The 17,302-nt window shown below is 53.9% G+C and overlaps 1 protein-coding gene and 1 long non-coding RNA gene across 4 annotated transcripts in view; both read right to left on the reverse strand.

Annotated features, from left to right (window-relative positions):
• SEPTIN9 (septin 9) overlaps positions 1 to 17,302 on the reverse strand; it is a 145,631-nt gene that overhangs the window by 94,616 nt on the left and 33,713 nt on the right. The window lies entirely within an intron of this gene.
• Positions 1,885 to 2,752, reverse strand: LOC145717216 (uncharacterized). Its single transcript, XR_014140281.1, has 2 exons — positions 2,505 to 2,752; positions 1,885 to 2,070 (listed from the first exon to the last, which is right to left on the reverse strand). It is a non-coding gene; the product is annotated as an uncharacterized LOC145717216 (long non-coding RNA).

Raw genomic sequence — 17,302 nt, forward strand, 5'->3', positions numbered from 1 at the left:
TGGCCCTGTGACACCGCTGGAGTCCGACCACCGAGTCTCCCAGGCTGCCGGATTGTGAATCTTCCCGTGAAGCCTGTCTTTGGGTACAGCTGACATTTAATCAGTGTGTAGGCCACAGAACACCCTTACACCATCTGCCTGGCTGCTTAAATGCAACCATAAGGTTTCACTTCAAAGGGGAATGCCGTTTTCTTAGCACATGATTAATCTGTTCCCCAGACTCCCCAGCTATCGCCCCAGCCTGCTTTGTTCAGAAAATTTACAGCAAACTGACCACAGCAGCCCGGGCCTTATCTCTGAGGCAAGGAGCTTTTTAAACAAAGTATTACTCTTCTAAACTCATGCTTTCGAGTCACAGAAGGAAGCTGCTGGCAGGCAGGACCCAGGCAAGCGCCCTGCTCCCTGGCTGCAGGCCTCCCGCCCCTGCCCCGCCCCAGACCCCCCAGCCCCGCTGACAGATGCTCAGGACCCTGGCAGCTTGCAGCTCCCGTGGCCTGGCTCCGAGGGGGCCTGCAGCCCTGCCTGGCCCTCCCATTTCCCGTTTCACTTGTAAATTTTCCTGCAGGGACATGAAAGCCAGTGGGACCACCTGAGCCAAGGCAGGGCAGGGGCGGTGGCTGCTAACACGGAGCGGGGGAGGGGCGGGCTGTAGAAGATTGTTCAGAAGCTGTGACCCTCCAAGGTGATTCCTCACCAGCTGAACTCGGGGCCTCTGGCACGTCCTGGCAGGTTCAGATGCCTGGGTCCCCACCATGGGCTTGGCGAGTGATCACCCAGCTAGGAAGGGGGAGGAGGAAGGCAACGGCTCATCCTGTATCCCTGATGTGTTCCCTCTTCACACAGTCCGTTCCGACCCCAGCCCCCAGAACAGGGCTTTGGAAGGGACTTGAGTCCCCAGCCCGCTAGCCGCCAGCTGAGGCTAGAGGTATAGAGATGGTGTCAGGATTTCCTTCCTGCACCCCAGCTGATGGGGAAAAAACAAACAAACAAATGCTCTTGCCCTCCCAGGAGCTCCAGAGTCCCACAGGGGCCTTGAAGGAGGGGCCGGCCCGGTACCCAGCCAGCCTCAAAGCAGCAAGTGGTGGTGCCTCACCCCCAGGGCTGCCAGGACACCTGGCCAGGCCACCTACCCGAGAGGACAGGCTGTCCCCTGGGTGTCCTGACCGCCTCGCCTCCTTTCCTGAGCAGGCACCCTGCTCCGAGGGCTCAGAGGCTGGAGGCAGCTCACTACTGCTGCAGTCTGGGGACAAGAGCTGAGTCACCAGCCTTCCCCCAGCTCCACGTCAGCAGGAACAGCAGCATCTGAGCGGGATCCGAGCAGAGAAGAAAGGGCAACAGGCCCTCTGTGGCCGAACTTATTTTTAAAGTCGCCGCAGTGACCGAGGTGATGTTGTCCCCAGGGAGCTGCCTGTCCGCCTGCCCCCTTGGACTCGGGCCACATGCCCTAACAGTGCTCCTGCCCACTGCCCAGGACACAGCCAGCAAGCAGGTGGGAGGAAAGCGGGCTGAGGCTCGGAGTGGCAGCCGTCAACACAGGAACGGCAGGGAAGGGGGAACCCCCTTCCCTCTTCACCCTCTCACAAGGGTCTTCGGGGCTTATGGGGCATGCACAGCCCTTGCTGGGATCCCCCTTCAATGCCCACCCCTAAATGCCCATCCACCCTTCCCTTGAACACCTCCAGTGACAGGGAGCTCAGTGCCTATTAATGCTGCTTACTCGGTCTTTGTCCAGTTTGGGCTGTTTAAAAAAGACAGAGCGGTACAGACAGAGCTAGAAAGAGACAGAGTGGGGGAGGGAGGGAGAGAGGGAGAGAATTAAAGTCTGCCTGACTATAGTTTTTGCCCGTGGAAGAAGGTATCAACTCTACTCTTTTCAAGAATAGAAAAGTGAGGGACACCTGGGTGGCTCAGTTGGTTAAGTGTCTGCCTTTGGCTCAGGTCATGATCCCAGGGTCCTGGGATCGAGCCCCTGCATCGGGGTCCCTGCTCAGCGGGAAGCCAGCTTCTTCCTCTCCCCTCCCCATGCTTGTGCTTTCTCTCTCTCTCTTTCTCTCATAAATAAATAAAAATCTTAAAAAAAAAACTTGAGGCGCCTGGGTGGCTCAGTCATTAAGCGTCTGCCTTCGGCTCAGGTCATGATCCCAGGGTCCTAGGATTGAGCCCCGCATCGGGCTCCATGCTCAGCGGGAGAGCCTGCTTCTCTCTCTCCCTCTCCCACTCCCCCTGCTTGTGTTCCCTCTCTCGCTGTGTCTCTCTCTGTCAAATAAATAAAATCTTAAAAAAAAAAAAAAAAACAGAAAAGCGAAAAAAACAAAAAACCCCAGAAAAGTGGAAAGAAGATGCAGAGGTATGTGTTGCCAGCAGCCTTTCTAGGGGCCTGGAGTCTGGGGCATGTGGCCCTCCATTTTGAGGAAGGGGCTGAGATGCGGGCCCCCAGGGAAGGGTTGGAGGAGGGGCCCCTACGGGGACATCAGCTCCCAGGCGTCCCTGGCAACAGTGGGAACCTGACTACAGAAGCTTGCCCGGGAAAGCTCAGGGCTTGCTCTGGGGCCTGGAAGAGAACTGGTTCCCCATCAGCTGGCCGCTGTGGGGAAATGTCCCCAGAAACCAGCCAGTGAGCCAGGGCCTCCTAGAAATAGGAGCCAGGGGAGGAGCAAGTATCTCGACCCCCCGGGCTCCGGGCCCCTCCTCAGCCTTCGACCCCAGGACCCCGGGTGCTCAGCACCTCCGAGCAGGGGGCACACCCGGGGTCGGGTGGGAGGAGGGGAGAAGGCTGGGTGCCCCGGCCACTGTCTGTACCAGGCTTCTAGGGGCTCAGCGGGAAGCCACACGTACTTTGGGACAGTCTTGAGCCGGCAGGTCCCCAGCCCCCAGCCTCTCCCTCTCCTCCTCCTCCTCGCTTCCACTGAGCATCTTGGGCCATGCGTCACCTTCTCTATACCTCCACAGAAGGATGGAGAAGAACGAAGAGGAGCCAGCCAGCTCACCCAGAAGATGCTTGAGAGCACAACATCTGGGGACAAAGGGCCCGGCGTCGGTAGCCAAAATGTGGGGGGGGGGCTCCCCGTGGGCTGGATTCTTCTGCCCGATCCTGCCCACCAGGAACTGAGAAGAGGTTGTGTACCCCCGCATACATCCCTGGGCCCGGCGTGACCCCAGGGGAGGGTGGTCACTGTGCCCCACTGTACCTGGGGTGCTGCCTCTGGGTCTTGGCCCGGAGCCTCGGGAACAGAACGCTCTGTGTGGGAGGGAGACTGGCTGGGCCCCCTCCCAACAATCTGGTACTGCTTTCCTGGATAATGACATCTCCCCACCGCCACTGCTCCTGGGGCCAGCCGGCAGCCAAGTCAACCTCAATGAACCACTTGTCCCTTGTGTGAAGTGACCTCAGGGATGGGGACGTAATGGGTTTGCTATTAACACACCCCGCCTGGTGCTCTCTTACCCCCACCCCCCTGCCCCCAGCATGAGTCACTTGCCGAGATGACAAGGCTGGGCTGAGGGCCCCGACCAGGGGGATACCAGCTCTGGCCAGGCTGTGAGGAGATAGACCAGTCCCAAGGACAAAGGCTGCCCAGTGCAGAGGCCCGGGGCGGTGGGGGGGGGGCACCCCCAGAGGCTTCCCCTAGACTGTCTATATCCGGGGGCCCTGAAGCCAACCGAAGGCCCCTGTGTGTCTCTTTGGTTCCTTGGGCATCTGGGCAGCCGTGCCCCTGCCCCCATGGGGACAGACAGTCTTCCGGGAGACTCCTGCAGAGGGGGAGCTGAGGGGGTGAACCAATGTGGAAACTGGCCAGAGGGAAGAGGGACAAGACAGCCCAAGGTCTCTGAGGGCCAGCGGCCCCCCTAGTACCTCTGGGATGGCGCCAAGTCAGAGACAGGTTTGGGGTGTCACTGTCTTTCATTACTATTAAACACTCGGGCTCCCTCACACGCGTGGCCCCCAAGCTGGCCTCCCTGCCCAGGGTGTCCGCTCCTCCCAGCCTAACTGAGAGCTGCTGGTGGGACACTCTTTCTAGAATGCACTTCTGACCTTCACCTGCTGAAGATGGTGAGAGCCTAGCAGGGCCCCCAAGGCCGTCCCAGGCCCTCTGTCTCCATGCCCTCCGCTCCCGCCCAGCTGCTCCTAGTTCCCGGACAAGCCAGTGTCACACCTCTGTGCCTGTCCTCTTCTGTCCCCTCTGCGTGGTAGACCCCTGCCACCCTCCTTGGCTGGTTCATCCTTTTTTTTTTTTTAATCTTTTTAAGTAGGCTCCATGCCCAGGATGGAGCCTAATGTGGGGCTTGAACTCACAACCCTGAGATCATGCCCTGAGCAGAGATCAAGAGTCAAATGCTTAACCGACTAAGCCACCCAGGCATCCCATGGCCTTCAGGTACTCGGCTCAGATGCCACTTCTCAGAAGCCTCCCAGGAACCCCTGGGTGGAGGGACTCTCTTCCGGACCCTTCTGTGAGTTTTCCCAGTGATCAGGGCAGCCTCTGCCCCGGACGATTCACTGGAGGAGGAAGCCAGGAATCAGCCTGCAGGGGTGACACTCCTCTCCTGCCACAGGGAAGAACACAGCCAGAGGAAGAAGGAGGCAATGAGCATCCCCTTGTCCATCCCCAGCCGTCCTGCCGGCCAGATGGGCTACCTTGTCCTAACAGCTGTTCTCCAGCAGAGAGAAATTTCCCACCTCAGGGACAGGGTGGAGATATGCCAGAGGGAGCCACGTCTACACTGGTCTCAGAGACCATGGAGTCTGGATCTCTGCGGTTTTTTCCATCCACAGGGCCGCAGACCTGGCCCCGGGCCTGCCGCTCCTGCCCAAGTGAGCACACATCTGGAGCGGCACAGCCCCCAGGGCGGGGTGGGCGGGGGTCCGGGGCTTAGCTGAAGCCACAGCACCAGTGGAGAACAGACCCGCACACAAATCCAAGTGGAGCCTTTGGTACCAGGGGCATCATTTTCAAGGAGGTAAGCGCGGACATTCCAGACCAGTGAATCACCAGATGTCAGCACATCTCAACAGGGCCGTGGCCCACCCCACGGCTGGAGAGAAAGAAACAGAAGGAGCCTACGTGGCACATGTGGTCTTCTGGGCCAGCAGGGTGTGCAAGGCCCAGGACTGAGAGGTTCCCACTCGATGATGAATGATCTAGATCATCTATCTAGGAAGAGTCCAGCATTGTCCAGTCGGGGACCTCAGATCTCCGAACACGGGTCCCCTTTCTGCAGAACCATGTGGCTTCCCTGGTGCCCACCCCATCCAGCCAAGCCTCAGGTGCCCGGGACATGTGCCCGGGACACAACAGCACCACACAACCGCTGTCAATCCCACGGGCCTCCCGAATCTGCCCACTCCCCGCCACGACCTTAGTTCTGAGCGGAGCTGACACTCAGAACGGTGACCCCGAGGCAAAGCAAGATCTTCAAAAGGAGGGAAGCGCTGTGCAGTGGGACCCCCATTAAAACGAAGAACAGTGCTCAGACCTTCCAGGAAGACTTTGGTTAAGAAAGGAAGAAAGACAGGGCTGATGCAGCAGCGTGCTGGTGAATGTTTAACGGCCCGCCCGCCGGCGGGGAAATGCCTGATTTATCACATTTGCCAACTGCCGTGATGGAAATAGTCCCACCATGGCCAAGTTCAAGCCACCAAGAGGATGTGACTGGACGCAGAGTGGGCACGAGATGCGCCCACTGCTAGCTGATGCGGTCAGACAGCCGCACCTGATTCATTTTTGGGGGGGCGGGTGAGACGCCCACGGTCCCCCCTTGCCTCACAAAACAGTGGGGCCGATGGGGTTCGACTGGCAGGCCTAGCCAGTCGCCTGCCCGCGGGGGGGATGCGGGGCAGGTTTCCAGGGCTGCTCAGTGCTCAGGGAGAAAGACAGCTATGATGATCGACCGACGATGTCTGCCCCAGCCTCAGGACAGGTGGCTGGTGGCATGCATGCCAAGACAACTGCCATTCCTGACCTGAAGACATTTGTCTTGCCCCTCAAGCTCAGGGCAAATGTCACCTCCTTGATGAAATGTTTCCCAGTCTCCCCTTTCCCGGGAGTGATCCCTGCCACAGGGCTGGCCACCACTTTGTACTTACCAAGTGTGGCACAGACCCTAGGTGCCCTCCATCATACCTACTCTCCCTTTCTTGCACAGTGACAAAAGTTTCAGCTGGACCTATCGATGCCCATCTAAAGAATACATTTCCCAGGTGCCCTTGCTGCTAGGAGTGGCCATGTGACTAGGTTCTGGCCAGTGAGAGGGGAGCTGAAGTGTTTAACTTTCAGGGAACTCCTGCCCCTTCCCCTCCCCCAGCGGGAGCATAGATGTGATGGCAGGAGCTGCAGCAACCATCTTATTTCATGAGATGGATGCTGCAGTTGAGGAGGTAGAACAGCAAAGCAGCAGCACACCGTGTCCCCGCTGTGCTGGGCCACCACGATTGCTTACACTTGGACGGGGAGGTGGAAAAGAAGTGAATTTCTCTCTTGCGTAAGCCTCTGTGTTTCAGTTTTTGTTACACAGCCAGACAGCTCCCTGATAGAGTGTGTGCCCATCATCCCATCAGTCTGGGAACTCCCTGAAGGCAAGGCAGAGGACTAAGCTTTATGCACTCAGCCCCTGGCAGAGTCTCATACAATCACAGCAAAATGAACAGTCTAGTTCACCCAAGTTTGTTTTGTTTGCTCGTTTGGGTACTTGAAATTGGAAAATAAAGGTCTGAGCTTAACAGAGGACAAACACTACCATAAGGCGGAAGGGACACCAAATAAATACATGCCCAGAGTAGGAGGCTGGGACTGCTCTAGAAAGTTCTGTGTTGACATAGATCTTGAGAGGTCACCAACACGAACAGCTGTGTGCTAGCTAGAACAAAACTGGCCACTTCAGGGACAAAGCATATGACCTTAGAACATCAGTAGGAGCTGAGGCCTGGGCTCCGGGTCGGACTGCTGGGCGCAGACCCAGGGTGGCCATTCACCAGGCAGCAGGATCGCCAGCGAGTTCCTTCACCTTTCTGAGCTGTCATGGATTCCCCCGTCTGTAGGAACGACAATCCCTAGATTGAAGGGATTAGTGACGGTAAGTGTCTGGCATAAAATAGGAACTTGGTTATTGGTAGCTCTCATTACCTATAACATACAGGTGAACCCCGTTTATAGCTGGACCTAGAGAAGCAAAATGGTTTGCCAAGGGCCACAAAGCTGTGAATAGCGGAGTCAGGATTGGGACCCAGGCTGCATCCAACTCCGTCTACACTGCTCCTGCTGGGGAAGGAGCAGCCCGGCCGCGTATATGGAGTATGTGGCAATGATTCTGTAGGTAATCAGGATGTTTGTGAGTTACTTTGCAATGCACCAGAAGTAACAATAAGGTGGATGGAAGGATGGATAAGCGGACAGAGAGGTGATAAAGCAAGCATAATTCGGCATTGGTGGTGGAATCGCAGTGATGAGCATGTGGGTGTGCACCGTAAAATGCTCCCAACTCTGCTGCATGTTTGACCATTTTCACAGTCCATGGAGGGAGGAGAGAGGTATAGGGAACCACCCCGCTGTTGGAGCAGGGGCAGGCCCCCAAACAGAGCCCATGTTGGAACACAGCCCTGTAAGCGTGGATGCACCTTCTCTCTTCTTCTGAAGACTGTCAGAGGGATACTTATTGACCATGTGCCTTAGGGGTTCAAAGGTCCTTGCTTCTCAGTCCTGACTATCCTCTCCCCACTTGCACCTGGAAGGTTCTCCGGTGGGGGTGGGGGGCGTGCTCGGCATGTGACAGATGCTAAGGAAACGTCAGCCCCTGCCCCACACCTTATCTGCCTGCCCAGAGAGTTCCCCCAGCAGCCTGGCCCAGCCACCCAGCGGACACTTCTGGACTTCTGGCCAACAACTTCTCCAGCTATGCTCCGGTCACCCCGCAAACATCCTAAGTCATAAATAAAGCACTAGCGAATGTCTCAATAGCTTCCCCTCCCATGGCGCCTACCCCTCTCCCCCCAGGGTTCTGTCCTGACGGCCGACCCTTGGTCCAAGAGCCCCTTTCCGGGGTGGTGTCTCCTGAGGCTGCCCCCAGCCCCCAGCAGGCCAAACGCGGACAGAGAAGCAGGCTGAAGACTGCATACAGTCCTGCTCAGTGCCTGGCCAGTGGGAGCCCCCCAAGGTGGGGCAGCCCCTCTCTGTCCTCCAGTCCCCACTTAGAGAACCAGAGAGAGGACAGGAATGGAGGAGGCCACTGTGGGCACCAAACTGTAGTGCTAGTGGTAGTGTATGGGGGAGGGGGGATGGAGGGAGGAGGGGGGAGGAAGGGGAGGGGGAGGGGAAACAGACGGAGGAGGAGTAACAAGAACAGGAGAAAAACAGGAGGAGGAACAGCGCTTCCCAAGGGTGGGCCGGGTCCCTGCAGCCCACTGCATTTATTACATTTATGATTACTGTGACATTATTACCTGCGCCATCACCTCCTTTAATCCTGGAGAAGCCGCCGAGAGGTAGCTTCTCCATCCCCCCAGTTTCTCCATGGGCGGTAGAGGGGCAAGGAAGGCAGGAGCCTGCCGAGGCCCCAGGGATCAGTGGAGCTGCTGGGACGTGAACTCAGCCTGTCCAACCGCATGGCCCTAAACAGAATCAAGGGCAGCAGGGGCTGTGGCTTTGAGTCCTTGAAGAAGGCTCTAGAAGCCAAGGAGACCAGGCTGGAGGCCAGGCCAGGTGCATAGTCCGTGTGACGCTCGGGACAAGCTGTGTGGCACGTGGTGGGTGTTCACGAATCCCTGCGGAGTGGGGGCACTAACAGGGCCAGGATGCTACCCACTTCTGCAGAGCGGAGCTTCACGGGCAGCAAGAGTCCCTGTTTCGCGTGGCACCGCATCTAGGTCTAGGAACGCCCTCACCAGCAGGGAGACGCCACCCACCCGTCATTACTCAAAGATTCAGATGCTGGTTTTCCCCTGAGGATGGATACTCAGAACCCTGCCACGGGAGGAAGAGGCCGGAGTGCTCCTAAACAGCCCCCCACCCCGCCCCCAGTGTTTGCACGGATCCCGCATCAGCCCTTCACCTTGGCAGGCCCTTCAGATGCCACAGCCACTGGACGAGAGGCAGGGGTCTCCGCCCATGATGTCACAGGTAGAAGGGGCATGGGACATACGCATGACCCACAACCCACGGTCAGGCTCTTCGCACACAGCCCCGTGACCTAAATGAACAGCCACCACAGCCGGGACACAAGGCAAGACCCCCCGTTGGCCAACGTTCCGGAGCAGAATGTTGGCAGCCGCCCAGGGGCCCTGTGCCGGGGGGCAGGGGCGGGGCGTTTGCACAGGCTGACATGTGCAGCTCTCCACACACATGTGGCTGACAATCACCCATGCATCCATGCCAGGAATCTGGCGCACAGCCTGCCAGCAACAGGGCGCTGGTAATCCCCAGCTGCTCTCCTGACGCCACTCGGAGACACTGTCCAAGGCAGGACGGAGAGGGTCACCATTTTCAAGGTCACATACCCCAAAGGGAGACGCTGGGCCAGGGAACGGAGATAGGCATTCGGGCCAAAGCCATCAGCTCTCAGTCATGCCGGTCAACCGGGGAGGACCCACCCATTCATTCAGCATTTTATTGAGCAACTATTATAATGAGCCGAGCAGCACAGACCATCCAAATCATCAGCTTGTGGAAAAACATCCCGAGCTTTTCCTGGGCCTGATGTCATAGGAAGAACTTGGGCTTTTGGAGTCGCAGGGCCCTCGGCAGAAATCCTGGCTCAGCTAAGTTATCAGCTGGTGGAATCTGGACAAGTTTCTCAGCATCTCTGGGCCTCAGTCTCCTTGTGAAAGAGCAGGTCTCAGCGAGACGATGAGAATGTGTCTGTAGGCAGCACTGGCCTGGGCTGGGTGGGTGGGTGGCCAGCGCACAGGACTAGGGCGAGTCCTCGTTGGCACATGCGGCGACAGGCATCATGCCCGCGCTGCCCTGCGCTCCCAGTGGGAACGTTCACGCGGTGATCTACCCGTGCCCGTCCTTGGGGGCAGGGAAAGGGTAGCAGGAGGCCGCACGTCCCCACAGCTGCTTCTCCCAAAGCTTCCCGGAGGCTCAAGTGTCATTTCCTTCCCGGACAGCTGCTGGGTGCCCAGATCCAGCGGCAAGACTGGCGGCCCCCACAGCCAGCAGAGCGGTGACCGAAGGGGCTGACAGGAGGGGGTCTGAGCCTGACCAGTCACCTCCAGTGAGCCCTCCCTCCGAGCTGGGCAGGGGCTCTGGGGGAAATCCAGTTCCTGGGAGATGGGCCAGACCAGAGGGGTGAGGCTACAGGAATGCCCCTCAGTGTCCGCAACAGAACAAGGCCAGAGTGAGACCCAGACCTGATCAGGGTCCTGGTCGATCTGAGACCCACTTCACGTCTGAAGAGAACAGCCACCATCGAGCACATGTGTGAGCGTGTGTCCGAATGTTTGTGTGTGTGTGTGTGTGTGTGCAGGAGGGAGAGAGGCAGGCCTTGGGCAAATCCCTGTACCCCACTATGCCTCTGTTTCTTCATCTATAAAATGGGGATAACATTACCTACCTCCAAGGGTTATCACGAAATGAAAACATGTTCATATTCGTAAAGCGCTTAGAACAGTGCCTGGCACAAGACAAGTGTTATCGGTTTGCTAAATAGGTAAAAAAAATAATAATAATAATAAGACGCGTGTCATTACGTGCTTAAAACAGAGCGTGGCATACGGCAAACATCAATAGCTGGCATTCCTGACTGCTGCCTCAGACCCAGGGGCGCAGCAGATGCGGGGGCCCTGTACCAGGGACCCTCGGCGGGGGATGTGCTCACACGTGCAGGAAGAGGCATGTGTTCAACCACACGTGTGACTATCTGCACACGTTTCCCCAGACCCGTCTGACACGGAGCTTAATTACGTCGTCGGGGCTCAGGCAGGTGGGCCACAGGGCAGAGGCTCCCTTTGCATAAGAACCAGAGGCAGCCAAAGACAAGGGGGGGCGGGGAGAAAGCGCTGTAGGATCAAGCCCAGCCTGATCCCCAGTCGTAAAGACAAAGCAGAATATGTAGGACCTAAGCGGAAGGCACCTCCCTCTTAGGCATGTTCCCCACATCATTACACTTTGAAAGTTAAGTTCTCCTCAAATAAGACACCTGGTCTTGGCAGTAACCTCAGAGGTCCCTTCTACAGCTTTCCTGAACAATCTCCACACAGTCCCCGCTTGAATACTTCTAGTCATGGGGAACTCACTACTTTGTGAACTGGCCTGCTCCATTGTCAGAAAATCCAGCTTGTGGGCAAAAGGCCTCTTTATGTAATGAGTCAAACTGCACTTCCTGGGACCTGCCCTGCAGGTATCCGGTCGTAGGGGTGCGCTTTGGAGGAACTCAGACTAAGTCCTTTCCTCCTTCTATGTGATGACCCTCCAACTATTCAGCACAGTGACTGTAGCTCTTTTCTTTTTCCAGGTAATCTCTACACTCAAGGTGGGGCTCGAACTCATGACCCCAAGATCAAGAGCCACATGCTCTACTGAGCCGGCCAGGCGTCTCTGCAGCTCTTCTCTTTCTGTCCCTCCTGTCCAGACAACCCCACAGCACCCTCCCATCCCCTGCCCTGACTCACTCCAAGCGCCCCCCACGGCATGCGGGTACCCCCCACCCCACACCGGGGCCCTGTCTTGTGCACCCACATCCTCGTTCACAACTGAGTCCTGGAGAGGGCCCCTCTGCAGAGAGAACCTATTGTAGGCTGAGCTGTGTTCTCCAAAAAGGTATGTCGAAACCCTAATGCCCAGAACTGTGAAAGGGATCTTATTTGTAAATAAGGTCTTTGCAGATGTGATGGAGTTAAGAGGAGGAAATCCTGGATTGGGGGGGGGGGCTAAACCCACAAGCTGGTGTCTCTGTAAGAGAAAGAGATGGCTTTGTGAACACAGAGATGCTCGGGGGGAGACAGCCTTAGGGAGCTGGAGGCAGAGACTGCAGCGGGGAACCTGCCAGCCGCGGAAGGCTGGCGGCCACTGCAGACCAGGGAGAAGCTGGGAGAGGATTCTCGATTCTCCCTCAGGGCCTCCAGAAGGAACCAGCCCTGCCTGAGGACTCCTGGCCTCTGGAACCGTGAGGGAAGGAGTGTCTGCTGTGTGAGCCCCGGGTCTGTGGTCATTTGTTAGGACAGCCACAAGACCCGTCCAGGGACTGAGCAAGGATGGCCCAATGGCCGGTGTCCCCTCCATCCTGCAGCCAGAGTCTGCATCCGCTATTCTGTCTCATCCACCAGGTCACGCGGCTGTTCACCGGGAGCTTCGTCGGTCAGCAAGTACATGCAGATCTTCCCACGCTCCACAGGCAGCGCTGCCCCGTGTTCCCAGAGCACCTGCGGCGGGGGCCCCCTGCCCCACTCACTGTCAGCACCTCATCAGATGCTGGGGTTTGCAGGGTAGGCCTGGACCCCGTATTTTCACAGGCTGCCCAGACAACTGAATCAGTCGCCTGCCCTCAGCCAATGTGGGGAGCCACTGAGCGGGGTTCTGGCCGAGGTTCCTTTCAGTGGCGACCCCATGATCCTGGCCCAGAACTCCAGGAGAAGACCCCACTTGGGGTGGGACCACTCCAGACCTGGGCACAGACAGATGTGCCTCCCGAGGCTCCCAGAGCTTGGGACAGGAGCCACCCAAACGGGCCCTCAGCTGCACTGGACGCCTGGGGCAGGATCTGCTCTTCTGCACATAAACTGGCCCCACCCCACCCCCACTTTCTGTTCCCCTGAATGTACAGCAACAAAAAGCTTAGCTTTGTGCCAAAGGTGGGGCCTGAAGTTTCCCAGAGTCCGGTTTCCTGCCAGGCCTAGGTACAATCTGTAGGACTGCTCGCCCCTGACTGTGTGTGTGTGCGTGCACGCACATGTGTGCGCCCGCGTGCCCGCGTCCACACGTCCCACCTCAGGGCAGGGTGGGGAGCTTCGCAGACATTCCTGCTGGCGGTCAGGAAGATAGTAAGATGGAAACGACAGCTGTGCACACATGTGCACACACACACTCCCACACACACACTCACACACGCCCCGCAGGGGAAGTCCTTTTCCTTCCTTTCCTTTCACCTCGAAGGATCCCGGGCCTCATGAAACAAGACTGAACTCCAGAAATGTGAGCGAAGCGCCGTGCTGGGCATTGCGGAAATCTCCAGCAGGCCTCCTAGGTGTGGTATCTGTCGCTTCTCCTGTCCCCACGCCCACCCCCGTTTCCTCCTCTGGGCTCCTCGAACCCTGGGGCTGCCTGCTCCGACCCCCACCTTTGCACTTGGGTGTGAATCATTTCCTCCGCCGCACACAGACACACACGCCCCGCGGGAGCACAGACCAGGGAGAGGCTCCTTCGGCGGCCCCCAGGAAGGGGCCTCTCTTCCCGCCTCCCGAGGGCCCGAGCAGCGGGGTGCTCGCCCTTCACGGCGTTTCTCTGGCACCCAGAAGACCCCTTCCTGTGCACGGGCTCTAGCCCCCAGCCCACCCCCCCAAAACTTCCTGTGGACCAGCTCCCACCTGCCCACACCCTCCAGAAGTTTCTCTGCAACCCCGTAAGCTGCTTCTGCTCCGTCGACACCCTCCGGGAAGAACGTTTCACCACCAGGAGACCGCGGGTCTCTGGCAGCCACACCTTCTCCAGCGCGGCCTGAGCCCCAGACCAAGTGAGGCAGGGCTGCTGGCGCTCCCAGTTCTCCCCGGCCTAGCGTGTCTGCCCCTGAGCCCCAGAGCCACAGCTGCCTCTTCCGTGAGTGTGTGGTGAAACATCCGTAACACAGAACAATATTCAGGTGTGTGTTTCTGCAGCAGTATGTTCATCCACACCGCTGTGCAACTATCAACATGACCCATCTCTAGAACTTTCCGTCTTATCAAGCTGAAACTCTGTACCCCTCAGACGCTAACTTCCCATTCCCCTCACCCCAGCTCACCGGCCACTGCCTTCAACGAACGTGCCCACATATCTGCACGGGCCCCTGCTATCAACTCTTTGGGGAAACCCTGCTAGAAGTGGATGTGCTGGAGCGTGTGAGAATTCTAGGTTTAATTTTTTGAGGACCTTCCATAGTGCTTTCCACAGCTGCCAGCAGCCGAGCACGAGGGCTCCGATTTCTCCACATCCTGGCCAACATGTGTTACTCTCTGTTTTTTGGGTAACAGCCATCCTCATGAGTATATTTGCAAAGCCTCTAATGATTAGTGACACTGAGCATCTTTTCCTGGGCTTGTTGGCATCTGTGTGTCTTCTCTGGAGAAAGGGCTATTCCAGTCCTTTGTCAGGTTTTTTTTTTTAATTGGGCTATTTGGGTTTTTGTTGTTAGATTGTAGGAGTTCTTTATATATTCTAAATATTAATCCCTTATGGATATGTGGTTTGCAAATATTTCCCCCCCCATCCCGTGGATTGCCTTTGCCTTCTGTTGAGGTGTCCTTTGAGGCAAAAGTTTTTAATTTTGATGAAATACAACTTATCTGTTTTTTTTTTCTTTTGTTGCCTGTGCTTTTGGTGTCCGAGCCACGAAATTGTTGCCAAACCCAATGTCACAAAGCTTTCCCCTGTGTTTCCTTCTAAAGTAGCTGCCTCTTTATTTGCTGCTCTATATTCTTCAGTCTTGTTTTATGCTTTTAGCTAACCAGCTTTTACCTGTTAATGATTCTTTTTATTACATTTTGCTGTTCAAATTACTGTTGTGGTGTGGTTTCTGTTTCCTGCCTGGGACCTGACTGATACATCAAAGTAAGCAGAAAGAAGGAAGTCATGAAGATAAGGATAGAAATAAAGGAAATGAAAAACAGAAAAAAAAAAAATAAAGCCAAAATTTTGTTCTTTAAAAAGATCTACACACCATTAAAATCATAGCTAGACTAATGAGAGAAAGAAAGAGAAATGGAAAACATAAATTACCAGTATTAGGAATGAAGGGTTATCCCTAAGATCCTATAGGCATTAAAATGATAATAAAGGAAAATTATGAACAACTTTATATGAATAAGTTCAAAAACTTAGATGAAATGGACAGATTCCTTCAAAATACAACTTACCAAAATTGACACAAGAGGAAGTAAAAACCTTGACTAGCTCTCTCTCCACATCAAATAAATTTAATATATTCAACTAAATATTAAATTCATTTAAATATTTAATCCAAGTCTTTAATTTGTCATTAAAAAAACAACAACTTTCCAAGAAGAAAACTCTAGGGACAGATGGCTTCCTTGCTGACTTCTATCAAACACTTAAGAAAGAAGTAACACAAATTTTATGCAAACTTTTATGAAAAATGGAGAGGAGGATACACTTCTGAATTCAGTTCATGAGGTCGAAAAAACACTGACAAAGGCATTACCAAAACAAAGTAACTAACCAAAAAAACACCACACCAATAATATCCTTCATGGATCTATATAAAAAATCCCTTACAAAAAACCAGGCAAATCAAATCCAGCAATGTATGAAAAGGATTACATATCATAACCAAGTGGGGCTTTTCCCAGGAATGCAAGCTTGGTTTAATATTCAAAAATCAATCATTGTAACTCACGCTACTAGTAGAACAAAGGAGAAAATAATGATCATTTCAGTAGGTACAGAAAGAGTATTTATCGAAGTCAACATCCATTCATGTTAAAAACTCCAGCAAATTAGGGAGAGAACGGAATCTCCTCAGTCTGACGAAGAGCATATTCAGAAAATCGATAGTTAACATCCTAAGTTCCAGCACAAGACGAAGATGCCTACTCACTTCTATTCAATATGGTCCTGGCAGTTCTAGCTAGTGTAATAAGGCAAGAAAAAACAATTAAAGGAATCAAGATCAGGAAGAAAGAAGTAAAACAAGTACTAGGATAAAAAAGGACTTTGACAAGGTCACAGGATATAAAATTTATATGCAAAAATCAAGGGCATTTTATATACCAGCAACGAACAACTGGAAATGAAATTTAAAATATATGCTCAATTTACAACAGCACCAAAAAATAAAATAGTTAGAAATAAATTTAACAACTGACATGAAGATCTTTTCACCGACAACTGATTGAAGAAAAAGGTCTTTAAAAATGGAGACCTACCGGGACGCCTGGGTGGCTCAGTTGGTTGAGCGACTGCCTTTGGCTCAGGTCATGATCCTGGAGTTCCGGGATCGAGTCCCGCATCAGGCTCCCTGCTTGGCGGGGAGTCTGCTTCTCCCTCTGACCCTCCCCCCTCTCATGCTCTCTCTCTATCTCATTCTCTCTCAAATAAAAAAAAAAAAATGTTTAAAAATGGAGACCTACCATGTTTATAAGATTAGAAGAGTCGATGTCATTAAAATGTCAATTCTCCCTAAATTGACCTATAGATTCAATGCAATCTCAAAATTCACCCAGCATTTTTATAGACGTTGACTCTCTACTTCTAAAATTTATAAGGAAATTATAAAAGTGTTCTTGAAAAGACCAAGAACATCTAGGGGCACCTGGCAGACTCAGTCGGTAGAACGTACGACTCTTGATCTCTGGGTCGTGAGTTCAAGCCCCATGTTGGGTGTAGAGATTACTTAAAAATAAAATCCTAAAAAATTTTAAAAAGAACATCTAAAGCAGTGGTTTGGATATATTGGGAGAGCTTATTTCAAGGCTTATTATGAAGCCACATTAATCAAGACAGGGTGGTCTTGGCCAAAGAATAGACAAAATATGAATACAACATGATAGACTCTGGAAATAGAACCACATATACAAAATCAATTGATTTTTTTTTGAAGATTTTATTTATTTATTTGACAGAGAGAGAGAGCACAAGAAGGGGGAGTGGTAGGCAGAGGGAGAGGGAGAAGCAGGCCTCCCGCTGAGCAGGGAGCCTGATGTGGGGCTCGATCCCAGGACCTTGGGATCATGACCTGAGTCAAAGTCAGATGCTTAACTAATTGAGCCACCCAGGTGCCCCATCAAAGTAAATTGATTTTCAACAAAGGTGCCAAGGTACTCCAATGTCTTTTCAACAAATGGTGTTAGAACAAGCGGGTATACATACTGAAAAAACAAACCAGCAAGCAAAACCCAACATGATGAACCTTAACCCTCTACCTCATACCATACACAAAAGATGATTTCTAAACCTAACATTAAAGCTATTAAAGCTATAACCATAAAGCTTCTGGAAGAAAACACTGAAAATATCTTTGCCACTTGGGAGCAGGCAAAGCCTTCTTATAAAGAACACAGAAAGCAGTAACCACAAAGAAAGGAATTTGTTATGTTAGATTTCATCAAAATTAAAATTACAAACTTTTGCTCGTCGAAAGATATCATTAAGAAATGAATATG

The sequence above is a fragment of the Leptonychotes weddellii genome, chromosome 15 (assembly GCF_054177405.1).
Source record: "Leptonychotes weddellii isolate Sample4059 chromosome 15, ASM5417740v2, whole genome shotgun sequence".
NCBI lineage: Eukaryota > Metazoa > Chordata > Mammalia > Carnivora > Phocidae > Leptonychotes > Leptonychotes weddellii.